The following is a 20,595-nucleotide window of genomic DNA, read 5'->3' on the forward strand; positions in this document are numbered from 1 at the left end:
CCAATTGGTGTGTCTTAGTAAACAAACCATCTGATATTTCTTCCCCTTTGCTAAATGCACTCGTTTCCTCTAAAAAAAAAAAAACAAACAAGGAAGGGCGCCTGGGTGGCTCAGTGGGTTATGCCGCTGCCTTCGGCTCAGGTCATGATCTCAGGGTCCTGGGATCGAGTCCCGCATTGGACTCCCTGCTCAGCAGGGAGCTTGCTTCCCTTCCTCTCTCTGCCTGCTCTCTGTCTACTTGTGATCTCTCTGTCAAATAAATAAATAAAATCTTTAAAAAAAAGAGATATTATTTAAAAAATAAATAAATAAAAAGAAAGAAAAAGAGAAAAAAAAAGAAAGAAAGAAAAGGAAAAGGGAGATGGACGCCACCAGGTAGCCAGATCTAGAATGTCAGCACTAAGAGTTTCAAACCTGGGGGATCGGCAAGGGGAAGAAAGGGACGGGAGTTTGGATCTTGGTCTAATAGTTTCAGCCAGAGTTTAATGGAACTTTTTAACCCACTAGCAGCCATCCAGCTGTATCACCATCACTTTCTGGGCTGTCTCGGCCTGAGATTGGCTGTCCAGCATTGGTCTGAGCTGAAGATAAAGATGCACTTGTGAATGTGAGTATGTGGGGTGATACAGCTAGAGAGACCTATAAACACACATGCGTACAGGGAGAAACACTTTCAATTCTATTTTTTCCTACATCATTTTTCTAAGTAATTTTTTAAAATGAATGCTTTTCCAAAGTAATGAATACATGTGTGCATTACTTTTCTGAATCTGTTTATAAGTATATTCTGCTTTCAAATTTTCATCAAAATACTTTTTTCCTAAATACTGTATTTCAAACAACATATGCAAGTACATTTATAAACGGAAATTGTCCTGCATTTCTTACCAGCCACAGTCCTACTGCCTGACTCAAAGGGGTCTGTTGTCATAGAACAGTGCTCCTCTCCAGATGTGTCCCTGTAAGTGAAGGATACATGAAAACAGATGCCTGCACATGTGTGTGTGTGCACAAATATACACATACACACACATATGTCTTTTCCAAAAAAGGAATCACATTTCTCATCTTTTGCATATTATATTTTCCACTCAACATGAATCTAAGCATTTATACTCGCATCTTTTTAATGCTTGTGATTTGGGCATATTTTGACATGTTTACTATTCATTTATAATTTTACATGAATTTACTATTTAAATTACAAGCCAATTTTTATTACTAAGTGTGTTTCACAAACTATGGACACTAATCCAGTAGATGAGCTGTAGTTTGCCAATGATTTCTCCCTTGTTTTCACACAATTCTTAGTATATTCTCCATTTAGAATGTTTTAAATTTCAATAATATTGTAACAAAAACTATGTAGCTCACAATTCTAAAAATTAAGTAACACATAGAGACCTTGCCTAGGGTTTAAGTCATTCAGAGCCCAGGAGGATTCAAGACAAAAGGTGAAAAACTTTAAAATAATACCAGTTCGCTGTTGATTCCAAGAACATAAGTTGTTTCCCTAATGTATTTAAACTCCCTTAAAGTCAGTACCTGATTTGAATAATGTATATTTAAAGCTGTTAAGATTAGAGGAAATTAAATATAAAATACATTTGCTTAAAGTAGCTCTGTTCTTATTGCTTCCCTTCTCTCTGGATCACCTGTCTGATCTGTGCTTCTGCCCCAGCCTAAGTCAGCACTTAGAGGATCAGCCAACACACGTGGCCCAATACCCAGGTCTCTTAGCACAAAGGGTGAGATTTCATCTCCTCTGTTATCCTCATCAACCAGAGGGGTTGCTTAATGAGTACCTGCAAAGCTACAATAGTACGGGAGCTGATCCAATCAGTTCTCCAGCCTTGGAAGCCCATCTTCTGAAAGGGAGGTTGCTCTGTGTCCCTTAGGGAGGGCAAGAGATGGAACCTCATTCCCATCCTTCACTAATCTAGAGAGGTAACTTAGGTAGGCTTTGTCAGTCTGAGCTTGGACACCTGTGAAATGGGACTCACCAGACCTTTGTCACAGAGCTGTCTCAATGAGTAAATAAGAAAACCTGCCTAATTAAGGAAGGTACATGATCTGATGAGTACTGGGTGTTATGCAACTAATGAATCATTGAACACTACATGAAAAACTAATGATGTACTACATGTTGGCTAACTTAATAAAAAAAGAAAGAAAAAGAAAATCTGCCTGGAGTATATGGCATGTAGTATGACTTCAGTGGCCCTTTAAATGCAATCAACAGTAAGACTGAGGGTCTATGCACACTGGTTAAATGCAGGGTTTCAGAAGCCACACAGAATCTGTTCAAATCTTGGTCTTATGACTTGCTAGCCCTGCCCTCACTTCACCTCGGTTCCCTGATACTTCAAGTCAGGCAGCAGTAGCTCCTCCTCATAGGCTGTGGTGATGACTGAGTAAGTATAGGTTTATCATGTACACCACTATGGAGAACAAAGGGAGTCAGTCATAATACTGACTTTCTTATCATTATTATCATGCCAGAATGCATCATTAGAGATCTTAGGGTCACTTTTATTATTATATGGGATTATACTGATTGGCTTGAAGTCACTTTAATAATATGGTGTTTACCATAAAAAAGTAATTTACAAAACTGTAAGTAGATGGTTATATCATTGCTAAGCTTAAAAATGCATGATTATACAAGCATAGTAAAATTTCTGAAAAAAAAAATACAAATGATCACAGTGCTTATCCATGGAAAATAGACTTCCAAGGGTATTTAATGATTTTTTTTCCTTTTGAGCAGTATCCATTTTTAACTACCATAAAATTGTCTTGGTTTTGAGCGTGAAAAAATAAGAAGAATAAGTAAATATCCCTAGACTTCCCCATAGCAAAGTGGTTCGGCCTCAGAATGGGGAACATCACTAAACCAAGGGAATTACATACTAGGCAGTCTCAAAACTAATTTTTGAATCTACATGACAGTGTAAGGGACACTACAGATGCCTAGGGGAAAGGCAAGCATGCTGCTCAAAAAAATCTTACACTGGAGAAGTCTTCTGATGTCTCCACTCCCCAGGACTTGGTAAAGGTCATGAGAGGAAAGTAGTTTCACAGCATGCTTCTTTCTCTTCTCTCCAAATAAAGCCCCTTGAACTGAAAGCAGGCTCCTGGGTCTAACCTCCCAGTTAGCCAAGTGGGAACCTACAGTGGAGAGAATGTGGGAGGGAGCATGAGATGGCCCAGTGCTCTCAGCCCACAGCTTCCAGAAGGGAAATGTTTCACCAGCGGGATTCAGGGGGAGGTTTAGTTACCAGCTACTTCAGCCCAGGGCCCAGGGCAACCAATGTACGTGGATTAAAACACTTCTAAAGCACCTTCTTTGTACAATGAAAATAGTAAAAGGAAAGGAAAATATATACAGCCCAGCATATGTAATACAAATCAGCTCAAGTTCAAAATAGAATGGGTCCCTCAGTGAATGTAGGGATGTGGATATTAGTCTGGACACAAGAGAATGAATTCCCTGCAGTCACTGCATCTCTCACCAGGATGGCCCAGATCAGGCTGCAGATGTACAGGCCTCAGTGAGTAACAATGTGAATAAAAGCCTGAAAATAAGGCCTGGGAAAAGGGAAGATGTTTCAGGTTCAGGAGACACCTGACAATGTTTTGGGCTAGCCAGAGGCTGGGAACTCCAAGACCAAACATAGCTGAGTAAAAAATATATATATATGTCTAAAAACAGTATCCTATCTGCTGATTCTGTTAGAGCTCCTACAGCATATAAAGTGAGAAAATGGGTGTGTCTGCTTTGGAAGCTCTGAAAGAGAATACATACCGGATATATACTCGTAAGATATATACTTGCTTTCCTGCTCCAAATCCCAGTGGTCTCTATGAGTTGTTCATGGTAAAGTCATCTCCTCTACTGGGGAGAGAACACAGAATATGTGTCAAAGTTTTACAATATTACATGTCAGATACTTCCTGTTGGTTTGTTCATTTCTCCTCATAGCAGTCTGTGAGGTTAGTACCAACTTGCCCATTTTACAGATGACCAACTACAGGACCACACGCATCTACTTAAAAGCATCTTTCTTCATTTTCTACAGGTTATTTTTTCCCAGTAAAAAGACACAATGTTTAGAAACAGAAACAAAATGTTTTCTTCACAGCAGATTACAAAATCAGTAACTGTGATGTGATCCCAATCTCCTTGAAAAACATTTACATAAAAACATTTATATAAAAACAATGAAAGGATATATGCATCATTTTATACCCTACTTATGCCTTTATACCTACATCTCATGTTAATTAAATGTGAATCAGATGCCTGCTGTGTGACAGGCACTGTCCATCCAATTCCACATCTGCATCCACATCTTCCCTCTCTTGATATCTAGACTGGAGATCTAGAAATACCCACAGGCTACAAGGTGAATATTAGTGTCCAACCCAGGAATGGTGAGGTATGGCCTTAAATAGACTCCATTCCAAGCAACTTTAGCCCAACCATGACCCTGAGACAAGATGGAAACCCAGCATCTAAGCAGGAAATAAGGTGGTTGAACAGGGAGATGCTATTCCCTGGGACGCTGGGAAAAGGCAATTTGTAACACACACCTCCATCATCTTGAATATCACTAAGAGACTGAAACCTTCTCCTGAGGAGATCTCACAGAGAGTGAAAGACAAGATAACAATTGTGTGGTTTCGGTGTTGGTTCTCTCATGGTTGCAAACTAAAGGTTTTACTTTCTCTTTAGTCCATAGCCAGGTTATGTGGAAGATTTTGGAAATGATTTTGTGTTTCTCCTTATCACTAGAAGGGTGGTCCTCTCATTTAGACCTACGAAGGATCCATCTAAGGTGGCATGGAATTTCTACTTCACTAAAGACCTCATCTCCCAGTTGTGTGGGGTCTGGACACACATCCACAGGAGAAAGAAGAGAGACTGAGCTCTCGAAGACAAGCCCAAGACCAGGATCCTGACTTCACCATCTAGTTCTCCTGACTTAGTAACATGGTTTTCACAGATTTCTTACAATATGGTCACCTCCCCTAAGTGCTCCTCCTATGCCTGACACCCTAATATGATTCACTTCTCTCATCTCTCTTCCTGCCCACAGAAGCACACCCACTGAAATTCCTCTATAACGTGGAGGTGGAGGGAACTTTTCCAGCTATGCCTACAAATCTAGAGGCAATTAGGGGGAAAGTGATGTATTTAATTTCATTTAAAAATTACATGGCAGGGGCACCTGGGTGGCTCAGTCATTAAGTGCCTGCCTGTGGCTCAGGTCATGATCCCAGGGTCCTGGAATTGAGCCCCGCTTCAGGCTCCCTGCTCAGCGGGAAAGCCTGCTTCTCCCTCTCCCACTCACCTTGCTTGTGTTCTCACTCTAACCCTCTCTTTCTGTCAAATAAATAAATAAAATCTTTAAATAAAAAATAAAAGTTACATGGCAAAAAAAAAAAAAAAAACAACAAAAGCAAAAGCAAAATGAAAAATTACAAATTGGGAAAAATATTTACAACCTACATCGCAAATGGTTATATCCATAATACACAGAGTCATGAAAAAAATGAAGGCAAAACACCCCCAAAAAACACCAGGAAAGAAAAAGGGACAATACATACAAACAACTATTTCACCAAAAAAAAAAAGTGTCTTAAACATGTAAAAATTGCTCAGCCTAACTCATGATAAGACATTAAAAAAAAAAAATTTCTTCTCACCAATTAGCATGTGAGGAAATCAGCATTCCCATGCATCACTGAAGGTAATATGAAATGGTTCAAACTCTGTAGATGGGATTTGATGCTATCTAGTAAAATGACATGCGTATTTCCTCTTGGAACCAGTCATCTCTCTTTTAAGAATCTATCCTACTATGGTGAGTGCTGTGAAGTGTGTAAACCCGGTGATGCACACACCTGTACCCCTGGAGCTAATAATACATTATATGTTAATAAAAAAATATGCAGTTAAAAAAAAAGAATCTATCCTAAAGAAATAATACAAAAAATGAAAAAGTATCAGTTACAAACAAGGTCATTCCTTAAAGAAAAATTCGTAACAGCAAAAAACTAGAAATAAGACAGCTGTCCACCAATAGGGGACTGGATAAATACCCTATGGCACATCTATATCCTAGCATACTATGCAGCTTGAAAAGCAATAAGAAAAAAAAGAAAAGCAATGAGGACTCCCTCCCTATAGTGCTATAGCTGTATTGTTTAGTGAAAAAAGCAAGGTACAGAAAAATATATAGATCTATTTCTGTCCAATATGATAGTCATAGACACACAGGACTATTTAAATTTTTTAAGATGTATTTTAGAGAGAAAGAGCAAGAGCAGTGGGAGGGGCAGATGGAGAGAGAGGGGGGAAGCAGAGTCCCCACTGGACCCAGGGTTTGGTCCCAGGACCCTGACATCATGATCTGAGCCAAAACCAAGAGTTGGACATTTAGCCAACTGAGCCACCCAGGTGCCCCTAAATTTAAATTAGTTTTATTAAATGAAATTAAAAATTCAATTCCTCAGTTCCAGTAGCCACATTTTAGTTGCCAAACACACCCACATGTAGCTAGTGACTACCAAGTTGGATAGAACAGATACAGAACATTTTCATTTCTGCAGAAATTTTTATTGCAGAGCACTGGTGTAGAATATGCCACCTTTTTACAAATGAACAGGGACAAAAACTAATAAATATATATTATAAATTATTATATCTTTTAAAATTGGGAGGTTAAAACCCAGTTGAGAAAAATGATTACCTATAAGGTGACAGAGGAACCTATAAGCCCAGGATGGAAGAAGATGATGTACATTCCCATAAAATATATAATACATATTTACAGGTTCCAGGTAGTAAAAAGGACAATCAACAGTGACCAACCCAGTAGCAATGAGCATCTCTAGTTCCCAGACTGAGTGCTCTAAAAAAATATTTACCCCTAAAAGAACCAGGCTTCCTTGAAGAAATAGCTGATTCTAGGGTTAAGAAGGGATTATAGCAGATGACCCAGGACCAAACAGCTCATACCAGAAAGCATATCAAAGAGATAAAAGTCAACCCAAAGGAACTCCCACAGGCCTAAGATAGATCAACTGAACATCAAAAACATTAATGGCTGCAGTAGATTACAACCTCAAGTATATAAGCATCTAGAACTCATGACGACACTCTTAAAAAAAAACAAAAAATAAAAAACAAATAGCAAATTCACAGTTCATCTTTGGAGGATCCAAGGGAAACAACTCATTATTTATAAAAAGCAGAAATAGTACAAAAGAAATAAGCATTCATCCTTCCCTTCTGTGTGGACCATACCTCAGTGTAACCACGTAGTTGTTGAGAGGAAGTTTGTTTTATAGAATTCTAATATATGCAGAAGAAATTACAGAATTAAAACATTACTCCTTACATCTGGTTTTTCTTTTAAAGAATTTTTTTAAGATTTTATTTATTTATTTGACAGACAGAGATTACAAGTAGGCAGAGAGGCAGGCAGAAAGAGAGAGGAGGAAGCAGGCTCCCTGCCAAGCAGAGAGCCCAATTTGGGGCTCGATCCCAGGACTCTGGGATCATGACCTAAGCTGAAGGCAGAGGCTTTAACCCACTGAGCCACCCAGGCACCCCCTTACATCTGTTAAAGAAAGGTAAATCTAGGCAATTATCTTTAAGAAGATACAAAAAAACTGAGTTAAAAGATGGATTGGAAATTTAATAATGGGTGGATCAAGCTGACAACACTGGATAGACAGCACATGGAACAGAGAGAAAAGTAAGAGGAAGGGAGGGGCGCCTGGGTGGCTCAGTGGGTTAAAGCCTCTGTCTTCAGCTCCAATCATGATCCCAGGGTTCTGAGATCAAGCCCCACATCAGGCTCTCTGCTCAGCAGGGAGCCTGCTTCCTCCTCTCTCTCTGTCTGCCTCTCTGCCTACTTGCGATCTCTATCTGTCAAATAAATAAATAAAGTCTTTAAAAAAAAGAGGAAGGGAAAACACATGAAACACAAGGGAAATGGGTGTGCTTGCCCATACCCACTCAGTTCACTAGAAGCTGTGCAGTGACACTGTGCCTCTTCCCCAGCTCCATCCCACAGCCCCCTCCCACACACAGCAGTGGGACCGAAGCTCTCACATTATGGAGATGGGGGCTCATCCCTACTTGGTGCTCCATGTCCAAGTATTCTATCTGGTAGTCATGATAGAATATTCATGTCAGAGGCATTATGTTGACAGAATGAAGAAGGCAAAATTAGAATGAGGAACTAACATTCTGAGGGTCTACTAGATGTCCCATGCTATACGTCATTATTTTCAGATTTTTTTTCTTTAAATCCTCAAAGCAATGCCCTGAGAGGTCATAATTACTTCCTTTCTACAGACTGGGAGATATTCAAGCTCACAGAACAAAGTCCATGCTCAAAGAATTCTAGGGAGGTAACAAACGGACACAGAAGCCAACCTGAAGGGGCAAACACTGGCCAATTCTGTGACAACATGACCAACAAAATAAATAATTATAATGTTAGGTGATGACCTTTTCAGCAACATAAGACTCTATGAGTCAGAGTAGTTAAATAAATGGATGAATAAATAAATAAACCATAAGGGAGAGCAGGAAGCTCTACCCAACATCAGAACAACAATTAATAAATCTAGAAGGAATGATAAAATTATAAAAGCAACATTTAACAACTATCATAGTAATAAATGATTCAAGCAAGAATCATGAACAGATTTTCAGGCTGTACCAAATCCCACAGCAGTCACTGAGTCACCATGGTAACTGTGCTGGCCAAGGAAACCTGGGAAAAAAGCATACAGCAAACATCCTGATCTGTCTCCTAACATGTGCTAGGAACCAAGGACTGACATAACTTATAGTAATTCACCACATATATTCCTCACAAGAAATATTCCTTCCAGCTGCAACAATACATACACACACACACACACACACACACACACACACACAGAGTTATACATATTCTCTCCCTCTTTTTCTTACCACTCAAGAACCCAGGAACTCATTGAGGTGGATTTATTTGTGCATAGGGAAAGAAAACTTCACAATTCAATTTTAACCACACATATAAGGTTGAACGCTACTAATCTATTTGATTTTAGTGATTATTTTTCTGGAGATGACCTATAGAATTTTCTCTGGAACACTTTCTCCCCAGTTTAAGTACTTTATCAATAATATCTAAAAGCTAATATGGAAATCTAGGCAAATGAATATTGGGGTGATAAATTTTAAAATTTAAATTTTATGCATCAACTTCTCTAGGCCACAATGACTAAATATTTGATCAAACATTATTCTGGTTGTTTCTGTAAGACTACTTTTGAAAGAAATAAACATTTAAATGCGCAGTCTTTCAGTAAAGCAGCCAGCCATAAGGTAGGTGGTCCTCACTCAATCACCCGAAGGCCTGAATAGCATAAAGGACTGATCTCCCGGAGCCAGAAGGAATTCTGCCAGACTTGCCTTTGGAATTTATCTACAACTTCACCTTCTCATGTTTCTCTAGATGACAGCCTTCAGACTCCAACTGTAACTCATTCCAGAGTCCCCAGACTGCCAGCACCCCCCCCACCAGATTTTGGACCTGCCAGGACTCCACAATCTCATGAGTCAATTTCTTAAAATAAATCTCTGTCTATAAATATGCTATTGGTTCTGTTCCTCTGGAGAACCCTAATACAGGTGCTAAGCATCAAGTATCTTTTTCAGCCCAAAGTAACTTGTGTTTTCAACTGAAAAGATTCCTGGCAACATTTGGCTACTGACAGTACAGTGAAAATATAATACTTGAGAAGTATAATAAAAATATTACCATTAGGGCAAATGGGTGGTTCAGTTACTTAAGCATCCAACTTTGGCTCAGGGTCCTGGGATCAAGTCCTGCATCAAGCTCCTTGCTCACCGGGGAGCCTGCTTCTCCCTCTGCATGTCACTCCCTCTGCTTGTACTCTCTCTCTCTCTCTGACATATAAATAAATAAAATCTTTTTAAAAAGTATTACCATTGAGGGGTGCCTGGGTGGTTCAGTTGGTCAAGCATTTGCCTTCAACTCAGGTCATGATCCTGGGGGTCCTGGCATGATTCTGGGATCCTGGCAGCAAGCCCCCCACATTTGGCTCCCTGCTCAGAGGGGAGTCTATTTCTTCCTCTCCCTCTGTTCTTTCCCCTGCTCTCTTTATGCTCTCTCTCACTCTTTCTCTCAAATGAATAAATAAAAATCTTTAAAAAATTACCATTGACGGGGCACCTAGCTGGCTCAGTTGGTTAAGCAACTGCCTTCAGCTCAGATCATGATCCTTGAGTCCGGGGATTGAGTCTGGCACCAGGCTCCCTGCTCAGCAGGGAGTGTGCTTCTCATTCTGACCTTCTCCCTCTCATGCTCTCTTTCTCATTCTCAAATAAATAAAATCTCTTAAAAAAGACAAGAAATAACAAGTATTGACAAGGATATGGAAAAAGAAAACCTTCATGCACTGTTAGTCAAAATGTAAATTGGTGCAGCCACTGTGGAAAATTGTATGGAGGCTCCTCAAAAATTTAAAAACAGAACTGCCATACAATCCAGTAATTGCACTACTGGATATTTATATCCCCAAATGAAAATACTAGTTCAAAAAGATATGCATCCCTATGTTTACTGAAGCATTATTTAAAATAGCCAGGATATGAAAGCAACATAAGTATCCGTTGATAGAAGAATGGATAAAGAAAATGTGGCGTATAGAAACACACACACACAAGCACACACTCGATGAGATATTATTTGGCCATAAAAAAGAATGAGATCTTGCTATTTGTCAAAACATGGATGGACCTACAGAGTTTTATACCAAGCAAAATAAGTCAGAGAAAGACAAATACCATATGATTTCATTATATGTAGAATATTTTTTTTAAATGACTGAACAAAAGCAGCAGAAACAGGCCCATAAATACAGAGAAAAAACCTGGTAGTTGCCAGAGGGGAGAGGGATGAGGGGATAGGCAAATCTGATTTAAAATAAAAATAATGCCACTGACAACAGCATCAGAATGGATAAACTTAGCGGTGCCTGGGTGGCTCAGTGGGTTAAGCCTCTGCCTTCGGCTCAGGTCATGATCTCAGGGTTCTGGGATCAAGTCCCGCATTGGGCTCTCAGCTCGGCAGGGAGCCTGCTTCCCCCTCTCTCTCTGCCTGCCTCTCTGCCTACTTGTGATCTCTCTCTCTCTTTGTCAAATAAATAAATAAAATCTTTTTTTAAAAAAAGGATAAACTACACTGAGGTAATTTATGTAGCACAGCTATGTCCACAAATGTGTAAAGACTATACTCTGAACAGTATAAAACATTGCTGAGACAAATTAAACAAAGCCTAAGTAAAAGGACACATCATCTTCAGGGTTCAGAAGTCTCGTTATCATTAAGATGTCTATTCTCCCCATGGTGATCTATAGATTTGATACAATTCTAAAAAATCCTAGCTTACTTTTTTTTAGAAGAAATTGACAGGCTTTTCTCCAAAGTCATGTGGAAATACAAAGGGCCTAGACTATGAAAATAACTTTGAAAAAGAAGAAAGTTGGAAAATAAGCGCTATCTTATTTCAAGACTCATTATGAATCTACAGTAATCCATATAGTGTGATACTGGGACAAAGGTAGAAACGTATATCAAAGGAACAAAATGAAGAGTCCACAAATACCCACACATATATAGATGACTGGTTTTCAACAAACCTACAAAGGCAATTCAGAGAAGAAATGACAGTCTTTTCAACAAATGGTTCCGGGACAAGTATGTATCCATATACACAAACATAAACTGTGATCCATATATATATTGTACCATATGCAAAAGTCAACTCAAAGTGAATTACTAAGAAAAGTACAAGAGCTAAAACTATAAAACTTCTAGAAGAAAACACAAGAAAAAACTCTTGTGGTCTTAGGTTAAATGAAGATTTCCTAGATAGGACATCAAAAGCAAAATCAAAACCATAACTGAAAAATTAAAAGTAGACATCCTCAAAATTAAAAACTTCTGTTCTTTCAAAGGCACTCTTGAGAGAATTAAAAGACAAGCTTCTGACTGCAAGAAAATATTTGCAAATCTTATATCTCATAAAAGACTTGTATCCAGAATTTTAAAAAAAACCTTGCAAAGTCAATAAGAAAACAGACACTCCAATAAATAAGTGGACAAATGATCTGAAAAGATGCTCCACCAAAGAAGGAATACAAATGTTAAATAAGCAAATGAAAAGATTTTGAACATCATTAGTCATTAGGGAAAAGTAATCCCACTACACCCTGAAAATGGCTAAAATAAAAACAGTGACCACACCAAGTCCCAACAGAGTTGTGGAGGATGGAACTCTCATACACTACTGGTGACAATGAAACATTGTGCAACCATGTTGGAAAAATAGTTTAGCACTCCTACAAAGTTAATTTTACAAATTCTTTAAGTAAATACACCTCAGTACTGGAGAAAGAAAACATGCCCAAGCAAAGGCTTATACCCAAATATTCATAGCAGCTTTATTTATAAAATTGAAAATAAAATTAATATAAAATTGGAAATAATCCAAATATCCATTACCAGGTGAACAGATAGAACAAATTGTGGCATATCCATAAAGCAGAATATTAGGCAACAAAAAAGAAGGAACTATTAACATGTGTAACAAATAGATAAATCTAGAAATAATTAGGTTGAAGGAAAGAAGACTGGCAAAAAAGAATACACAATATGATTCCATTCATATAAAATTATAGGGAAAATAACTAATCCATAGTGACAGAAGATCAGTGGGTTGCCTGGAATGGGGTAGAGTAACAAAGACAGAAATACTGGAGAGAGGTTGATGGAGCACTACAAAGGGGTATGAAGAAGCTTTTTAAGGTGATGGATATGCTCATTATCTTGACTGTAGTATTGGATTTACAAGTACATGCATATTAAAACTTATTAAAGCAAAAACTTTAAATATGTATAGTATGTTGCATGTTAATCATACCTGAATTAAGTATTTGTAGAATATTTATACATTCATAATTCTGCAATGCATAATTCTGCAATCTTTCTTAGATGAAAGATTCCCACCATTATGTTCTTACAGTATCAACACAACCATACTATGTCTTGTCAAACTGGTTCGTGGTACATACAACCAAAACAGAAATAATCATTTCCCAGTGAAATATATCCAAATATTTAGGGAAATACAGAAAAATATATATATACTTTGGTTATAGCAATTTCTTACTAGACACATCTCCAGAGGCAAGGGAAACAAGAGCAAAAATAAACTATTAGGACTTTATCAAGATAAAAAGCTAAAGTGAAGGAAACAATCAATAAAACTAAAAGGCAGCCTGTGGAATAGAACGTATTTGCATATGACATGTTGGATAAAGGATTAGTAACCAAAATCTACAAAGAACTTATCAAATTCAATACCCAAAAACCAAATAATCCACTTAAGAAATGGGCAAAAAACAGGAATAAACATTTTCCCAAAGAAGACATCCAGACGGCCAACACACACATGAAAAAACGCTCAACACCACTCATCATCAGGAAAATGCAACTCATAACTACAATGAGCTATCACTTCACACCAGTCAGAACAGCTAAAATTAACAACACAGGAAACAACAGATGTTGGCGAGGATGCTGAGAAAGGGGAACCCTCTTACACTGTTAGTGGGAATGCAAACCAGTGCAGAGACTCAGGAAAACAGTATGGAGGTTCCTCGTTATGTTAAAAATCGAACTACCCTGAGATCCAGCAACTGCACTACGAGGTATTTATCCAAAGGCTACAAAAATACTGATTCAAAGGGGCACCCAATGTTTACAGCAGCATTATCAACAATAGCCAAATTATGGAAAGAACCCAAGTGTCCATCAACTGATGAACGGATAAAGAAGATGTGGCATATATATACACATATACACATATATAATGGAATATTACTCAGCCATCAAAAAGAATGAAATCTTGCCACTTACAATGACAAGGATGGAGCTACAGTGTATGATGCTAAATGAAATAAGTCAGTGAGAGAAAAACAAATACAATATGATTTCACTTATATGTGGAATTAAGAAACAAAACAGATGAGCATAGGGGAAGGGAAAAAAGAGGGGGAAACAAACCATGAGAGACTTAATGATAGAAAACAAACTGAGAATTGTTGGGAGGGAGGTGGGTGGGGAATGGGCTATATGGGTGAAGGGTATTAAGGACAGCACCTGCTGACTGATGAATCACAGACCAGTACCCCTGAAACAAATAATACATTATATGTTAATAAAAATACATAAATAAAATAAAATAGAATAAGAGAAAAAAGAAGAGGGCACTTGCTGTGATGGACACTGGGTATTGTATCTAAGTGATGAATCACTAAATTCTACTGAAATCAATACTACACTATATGTTAACAACTAGAATTTAAGTAAAAATTTGAAGAATAAAAAAGCAACAACTTCCTTCATCAACTAGACAATTATTTTTCAGGAAAAAAAAAGCTTCTTTAAGATGAACCTCAAGAGTTACTACACAGCATGTAGACACTGAAGGAATAGAATTCCACCTGCTAAACCTTTTCTGCCATGATGGGATCAAAATAGCTCTCTATTTTTAGACTAGTTTGTGAACCTCACAAGAGCTATTCCACATCATGCTTTTGTTCAGACCTATGCATTCACTTGATCCAGGCATCAATTTCCACCAGGAGAGTGAAGTGTTGGGGTCTCCTGAGGACTGCTGCCCTTGAATTTGGAGTAGAAGCTTCAGCAGCCATCATGACGCAGATCCTCGGAATCTGCCTTCTCCAAGTACCTGATATGAGTTCATGAAGAGCTGCACAGGAAGAGACAGATCCAGAAATCACTATGATTTACTGGCCTAAGTATGTGCTCAGCACCATGCCAGGCACTGGGTTAGTGGCAATGACACTGATACAAACTGCATCGTGATCGTAACAACCACGTTTTAATGGGCTTCTCAAAGAGCCTTTTTCTCCTACTTTCCTAATTTATCCTCCAGCAACAAAGCCGAAAAGGAGTAAGAAGTGGCCTGAGTTCATACATTCATGATCCCACAGTAACCACCGGGCCATGGGCTTGCTCGTGTGTATCACTGATTGTTCTCAGCGATCCTGTGAATGCAGCATTCTCATACCCATTTTACAGACGGGAAAGTTGGGTCTCAGGGACGTTGTCTGTCTTACCTCCCGCACCCCTGTCTTTAAGTGAAAGCATCTCCACGGCATCCCCTCAAGCAGGACTCACACTAACTGGGGCGGGGCGAGATCCCCACGGTTTTACCTACAAGACAGCGGTGCCTCCGACTTCCAACTCGGGAAGGAATCAGCTTGGATCTGGAGTTCTTTGTCTCCTCACGCCCCGGGGCGGTTCAGCCCCCACCGCGGGGACCAACACCTTCAACAGAGCCCCAAATTCCTGAAGGTGGACCCCTGCTCTTCTATCGAAAGAACGTCCGTCTCTACTAAAAAGTCGTCACGGCCGCCATATTGACGTCATGTTTCTATGGCAACCGCGAAGCGTGGGCTGGTCCTCCACAACTCGTAGAGCTTCTGCACGCGGCTCCAACCCCTCGCGCATAGTTGTAAGCTCTTCAGGCCACCACGTGAGAAAGCATAGTAGTTAGAGGCACCAGACTCGGACCCGAACAATTTGTGGAAGTCTGCTCTTGTTGATGGAACAAAACATGTCACTGTCTTCAAGAATTTTGCTTCTTTTGAAGAAACACTAGGGTAGTATTATCAATACACAGAGGCCCAGGGGAGATTTCCTAGGGTTCTTGAAGATAAACTAGACCTTGGAGGGTAAATATTAGAAATCAGGACCATATTAAGCGGTTAGCCATCTGAGGCAGAAAACTGAAAGATTGTCTGCAATGTGACTGAATGATCTAGATACATACGCAAATAATGTCATTTCAGAAATCTCAGAGTAATTTCAGGGAAGCAGCCCTAAACTATACCAGCCAATTAGTAGGCAGACACCTAGTCAGTTGTACCATGCATTGTTTTTTCCTGGAGAACTCTTATCCTCCATTTCCCATATTTTCTTCCAGGTGTAGAGACATCTATAACCAAACACACTTGCTTCATTCTCAAGAGAATCACTTACTTGATTAAATGGGTTGTAGGACCCAAGCAGTCTCCCTTCAAAACTCTTTTGGCAAGCTGCCCTTATGGAGCACATATTTTCCTCTGCCCTCAAGGATGAGTCTAAAAATAGACTCCCAACTCTTCTCCCCTTTTCTGTGTCTTCTTTTCTTCCCGAGTGTTCCTATGGTCTTGGTCCAAAATGTTTGGGCCTTTAAGGGATGCTCAAAATACACCCTTTCTCCATATCTGGGTTCTAAACCACCTAAAAAATACGGGGAAAAAGAATATTAAGGAAAGTATATCTACTTTATTTTTATAAAGATGATATTGGAGAATGTGGCTTAGGTTTGCCACAAGGGAATTAGGCTTCCTATTAATGAACCCCAGAACTGAGCAAACATTACTATCCAGCAGTGCTGCACGGGGACATTCAGAAAGGTTAAGGACTGCAATGCATCTATATCTGCTATCTGATGAAGGAGTTCTGCGTGTATTCAAGAAGAGTGTGTTCCTTGCAAGGTTGTCCCCGTAGCAGGAAAAAGTTTTTCGGGACAGTTTCTTTGAGAAAACTTCTTGAGATGACTAAATAATCCTTGTTCTAATTACGTACTCACCAAGCCACCTTCTGAGGATATGGTTTTCCATGCATCTCAGGAAGCAGCTTGAAGCATTACCCTGTCATTTCCTTGACAAGCATGATTGCAGGGGAGTCTCTTCTTGTAGAAGGGGGTTGGAATAAATTTCTAAATTCCAAGAATAGGATGAAGGTCAAACATCATGAAAATTTTGTTGGAAATCCATTCAAGAAGGAATTGAGGAAATGTTCAAACTCTATACCCACACTTAAACTCACACACTAACCATAGCCAAAATTATAACTAAGTCCTACCAAACTTTCAAGAATAAGCAAATCCCTGTTTTACCCAATGATTACAGACCACCCAAAGCACATGTGTTGGATATCCATTTCTGTTCAACAAACACCACCAATAACCAATTTTTATCCCTCAGGATTCTGTGGGCTACCTGGCCTCAGCTAGGTTGTTTTCTGCTCCATGTGATATTTGTCACCTGGGGCTGCAGTCATCTGGAGTTCCCACTCAGCTGGGACATCTAATCACTCACATGGGCCATTGTTGTTCGTTGTTGCGGGGGATTCAGCTGGAGCTGTTCACTGGGGCACCTTGGTTCTCCTCCACAGCATCTTACTTGTATACAGTTGCCAGATAATATCAGGACACCAAGTTAAATTTGAATTATAGGTAGCTAACAAATAATTTTTACTGTAAATATTTCACATGCAAGGTCACTTTGTTTATCTGAAATTCAAGTTCAACTGGGCATCCTGTACATTATTTGCTAAATCTGGCAACCCTAGGAGAGGAACATATGAATTTGTCAAAGAGCATATTCATTTTCTGAGAACCATATTACTATAGCTTAATGATTTGAATGGCTTTAATACGGAAGTCTTATTTTTACCAACAAGAGAAATGCGTGTGAGGGTTTAGAAATGGATCCCCAAAGTGATTCTGAGGTACAATCTAGTTAAGGGGACCTGGGTGACAGAGAATGTCAGGACCAATTTCCTGATTCAAAGAGGAAAGATAGTTACTATTTATGGAACAGATTGTTTTGAGGGGCCCAGACCCAGGGTCTTCATGCTAGTGGTAGTATTTAATCTCACAATAGCCCTGCTAGTGGGGTATCACTATTTTCTCTTCATAGATATATGTTATTCCAAAGTACATGCTCCTTTTTTTTTTAACAGATAATCTCTTTAATATGTAACCAATTTTTTTTTAATTTTTTTATTTTTTATAAACATATATTTTTATCCCCAGGGGTACAGGTCTGTGAATCACCAGGTTTACACACTTCACAGCACTCACCAAATCACATGCCCTCCCCAATGTCCATAACCCCAACCCCTTCTCCCAAACCCCCACCCCCGGCAACCCTCAGTTTGTTTTGTGAGATTAAGAGTCACTTATGGTTTGTCTCCCTCCCAATCCCATCTTGTTTCATTTATTCTTCTTCTACCCACTTAAGCCTCCATGTTGCATCACCACTTCCTCATATCAGGGAGATCATATGATAGTTGTCTTTCTCTGCTTGACTTATTTGGCTAAGCATGATACGCTCTAGTTCCATCCATGTTGTTGCAAATGGCAAGATTTCATTTCTTTTGATGGCTGCATAGTATTCCATTGTGTATATATACCACATCTTCTGGATCCATTCATCTGTTGATGGACATCTAGGTTCTTTCCATAGTTTGGCTATTGTGGACATTGCTGCTATAAACATTCGGGTGCATGTGCCCCTTTGGATCACTACATTTGTATCTTTAGGGTAAATACCCAATAGTGCAATTGCTGGGTCATAGGGCAGTTCTATTTTCAACATTTTGAGGAACCTCCATGCTGTTTTCCAGAGTGGCTGCACCAGCTTGCATTCCCACCAACAGTGTAGGAGGGTTCCCCTTTCTCCGCATCCTCGCCAGCATCTGTCATTTCCTGACTTGTTGATTTTAGCCATTCTGACTGGTGTGAGGTGATATCTCATTGTGGTTTTGATTTGTATTTCCCTGATGCCGAGTGATATGGAGCACTTTTTCATGTGTCTGTTCGCCATCTGGATGTCTTCTTTGCAGAAATGTCTGTTCATGTCCTCTGCCCATTTCTTGATTGGATTATTTGTTCTTTGGGTGTTGAGTTTGCTAAGTTCTTTATAGATTCTGGACACTAGTCCTTTATCTGATATGTCGTTTGCAAATATCTTCTCCCATTCTGTCAGTTGTCTTTTGATTTTGTTAACTGTTTCCTTTGCTGTGCAAAAGCTTTTGATCTTGATGAAATCCCAGTAGTTCATTTTTTCCCTTGCTTCCCTTGCCTTTTGCGTTGTTCCTAGGAAGATGTTGCTGCGGCAGAGGTCGAAGAGGTTGCTGTCCGTGTTCTCCTCAAGGATTTTGATGGATTCCTTTCGTACATTGAGGTCCTTCATCCATTTTGAGTCTATTTTTGTGTGTGCTGTAAGGAAGTGGTCCAATTTCATTTTTCTGCATGTGGCTGTCCAATTTTCCCAGCACCATTTATTGAAAAGGCTGTCTTTTTTCCATTGGACATTCTTTCCTGCTTTGTCGAAGATTAGTTGACCATAGATTTGAGGGTCTATTTCTGGGCTCTCTATTCTGTTCCATTGATCTATGTGTCTGTTTTTGTGCCAGTACCATGCTGTCTTGATGATGACAGCTTTGTAATAGAGCTTGAAGTCCGGAATTGTGATGCCACCAACGTTGGCTTTCTTTTTCAATATCCCTTTGGCTATTCGAGGTCTTTTCTGGTTCCATATAAATTTTAGCATTATTTGTTCCATTTCTTTGAAAAAGATGGATGGTACTTTGATAGGAATTGCATTAAATGTGTAGATTGCTTTAGGTAGCATAGACATTTTCACAATATTTATTCTTCCAATCCAGGAGCATGGAACATTTTTCCATTTCTTTGTGTCTTCCTCAATTTCTTTCATGAGTACTTTATAGTTTTCTGAGTATAGATTCTGTGTCTCTTTGGTTAGGTTTATTCCTAGGTATCTTATGGTTTTGGATGCAATTGTAAATGGGATTGACTCCTTAATTTCTCTTTCTTCTGTCTTGCTGTTGGTGTAGAGAAATGCAACTGATTTCTGTGCATTGATTTTATATCCTGACACTTTACTGAATTCCTGTATAAGTTCTAGCAGTTTTGGAGTGGAGTCTTTTGGGTTTTCCACATATAGTATCATATCATCTGCGAAGAGTGATAATTTGACTTCTTCTTTGCCGATTTGGATGCCTTTAATTTCCTTTTGTTGTCTGATTGCTGAGGCTAGGACCTCTAGTACGATGTTGAATAGCAGTGGTGATAATGGACATCCCTGCCGTGTTCCTGACCTTAGCGGAAAAGCTTTCAGTTTTTCTCCATTGAGAATGATATTTGCGGTGGGTTTTTCATAGATGGCTTTGATGATATTGAGGTATGTTCCCTCTATCCCTACACTTTGAAGAGTTTTGATCAGGAAGGGATGCTGTACTTGGTCAAATGCTTTTTCAGCATCTATTGAGAGTATCATATGGTTCTTGTTCTTTCTTTTATTGATGTGTTGTATCACATTGACTGATTTGCGGATGTTGAACCAACCTTGCAGCCCTGGAATAAATCCCACTTGGTCGTGGTGAATAATCCTTTTAATGTACTGTTGAATCCTATTGGCTAGTATTTTGTTGAGTATTTTCGCATCTGTGTTCATCAAGGATATTGGTCTATAGCTCTCTTTTTCGGTGGGATCCTTGTCTGGTTTTGGGATCAAGGTGGTGCTGGCCTCATAAAATGAGTTTGGAAGTTTTCCTTCCATTTCAATTTTTTGGAACAGTTTCAGGAGAATAGGAATTAGTTCTCCTTTAA

The 20,595-nt window shown here is 39.1% G+C and overlaps 1 long non-coding RNA gene across 7 annotated transcripts in view; it reads right to left on the reverse strand.

Moving 5' to 3' along the window:
- Positions 1-15,522, reverse strand: part of LOC131821799 (uncharacterized) — a 53,752-nt gene extending 38,230 nt beyond the window's left edge. For 4 of the 7 annotated variants that reach the window (XR_009349987.1, XR_009349986.1, XR_009349983.1 and 1 more), the window contains exons 1-3: positions 15,346-15,522; positions 3,809-3,898; positions 889-959 (exon numbers count right to left, since the gene is read on the reverse strand). This is a non-coding gene — a long non-coding RNA (uncharacterized LOC131821799). Of the gene's footprint in view, positions 1-888; positions 960-3,012; positions 3,172-3,808; positions 3,899-15,244 lie in introns of all 7 variants that reach the window. The other 3 variants (XR_009349984.1, XR_009349989.1, XR_009349985.1) reach the window with 3 other exon arrangements.
- Between the last annotated feature and the right edge of the window lie 5,073 nt (positions 15,523-20,595).

Source organism: Mustela lutreola, chromosome X, assembly GCF_030435805.1.
Source record: "Mustela lutreola isolate mMusLut2 chromosome X, mMusLut2.pri, whole genome shotgun sequence".
Lineage (NCBI taxonomy): Eukaryota > Metazoa > Chordata > Mammalia > Carnivora > Mustelidae > Mustela > Mustela lutreola.